Below are 1,938 nucleotides of genomic sequence, written 5' to 3' on the forward strand. Positions count from 1 at the left end.
GCAAATGAGCAACTTTCCCACATTCAGAAAATCTCGTTTAACTATACAATCATATATAAGTGCTATCTCTCCATTGGTCCTATGAAATTTGGACCAAAGAAATATGTCATCTAAAGCTCCTCACCTAGATAGCCTGAGGCAGTAGAAATAACTTAAGACTTAAATTTAAAATGTCTATGCTTAAAACCCAGTTTTGAAAACTATTGACTCATTCTTAAGTTATTATATTATTATTGGATCCAACAATTGGATCCTTAGAAAGTCACTTAAATTCTGTTAACTTTAGTTTCCTCAATTGAAAAATGAGAATAGAAAGGATGTATGGTCTTCCCAAAGGAAAAATGCTTGTAAAAACCTTTAAGAAATTACTAAAGTCACACGCCGGCTAGGGCGCGAGCGTCCAGGAGAGGAGAAACTAAGTTCCCAGCGCTCCGGGACCCCTGCCGTCCCGCGGTCCTGTGGGTCGCCTCCCTCGGCGCGCTGGCCATGGCTTCCAAACTCCTGCGCGCGGTCATCCTTGGGCCGCCGGGCTCTGGAAAGGGCACTGTGTCCCAGAGGATCGCCCAGAACTTCGGCCTCCAGCATCTCTCCAGCGGCCACTTCTTGCGGGAGAACATCAATGCGCACACGGAGGTTGGAGACATGGCAAAGCAGTACATCAGGAAAGGCCTTTTGGTTCCCGATCATGTGATCACATGCCTAATGGTGTCAGAGCTGGAGAACAGGAGTGGCCAGCACTGGCTACTGGATGGTTTCCCCAGGACTCTGGCACAGGCGGAAGCTCTGGACAGAATCTGTGCACTGGATCTAGTGATCACGCCGAATATCCCATTCGAAACGCTCAAAGACCGTCTCAGCCAGCGCCGGATCCACCCTCCCAGTGGAAGGGTGTATAACCTGGACTTCAGCCCACCTCACGTACATGGCGTTGATGATATCACTGGTGAGCCATGGGTCCAGCAGGAAGATGATAAACCTGAAGCAGTTGCTGGCTGGCTAAGGCAGTGCAAGGATATGGCGAAGCCAGTCATTGATCTATATGAGAGCCGGGGAGTGCGCCACCAATTCTCTGGGATGGAGACGAACAAAATCTGGCCTTATGTGTAAACACTCTTCTCGAACAAGATCTCACCTATTGAATCCAAAGCAGCCTACTGAGCCTGCCCGACAGAAGAACCAGGAGAATGTGATCATTCAATTGTGTGTGAAGTCTTGGTGCCATGTCCCAATCAGAAGCTCACTCCTCCAGCCCGCGGCGTCTTTCCTCCTTTCTGTGGGGAGCTGGTCTATGCAAATGAAGGAGCAGAAAACCGCGGGGCTCCCCTTTGCCTTTCTGAAGGAGGCCCCCCTGTCCACATTGAAGATGCCTCTGCACAGGTCTCACGCCCTTTGTGAAGAAGCAGGTATAGATGGGATTTCAAATGGTGTATGATCTAATTGCCAATTTTGCCGGCCAGGTTGTCGCTCTAGTAGCATCCTCAGTGGGGTTAGCCACTGGCTCTATCCCTCAAAGGCAGTGGAACTACGGCACCAGCAGGCCTGAGCACGCCATCTACAGCCCCGGCCCCGTCCCTGGTGTGTGCTCTGCCGGTCACAGTGGAATTGAAGCCAGATGCCCTCAGGCTGCTCCTCTGGTCTGCAGTGATGGGCCCACCATTCATTTTTCTTTCGCTCGAGTGAAACCTTTTTTCCGTATCCATGCTGCACGGAGTCGCCCCTTTGCAGACCTCCTGGAATGAAATGATTTGGCTTTTACTAATTTCATTAGACGGCATTATTTGTACATCTCTTTGATCTCTCCTGAGACGAATACAGACAGTTGTTGCTTTGGTCTCTCGCAAATCTCCTTTTCTGAGAGCTGAGAGCAGGGAGACCACAGAGCTCTCTTCCCGTTCCAAGCACCCAACTCTGCAGAGGATCTAAAACGGCTGCTTGGAA

The 1,938-nt window shown here is 50.1% G+C and overlaps 1 pseudogene; it reads left to right on the forward strand.

The window, feature by feature from the left end:
- The first annotated feature begins 486 nt into the window (after positions 1–486).
- On the forward strand, positions 487–1,107 carry LOC142450786 (adenylate kinase 4, mitochondrial pseudogene; annotated as a pseudogene).
- Positions 1,108–1,938: the final 831 nt, after the last annotated feature.

Source organism: Tenrec ecaudatus, chromosome 6 (genome assembly GCF_050624435.1).
Source record: "Tenrec ecaudatus isolate mTenEca1 chromosome 6, mTenEca1.hap1, whole genome shotgun sequence".
In the NCBI taxonomy this organism is placed as follows: domain Eukaryota; kingdom Metazoa; phylum Chordata; class Mammalia; order Afrosoricida; family Tenrecidae; genus Tenrec; species Tenrec ecaudatus.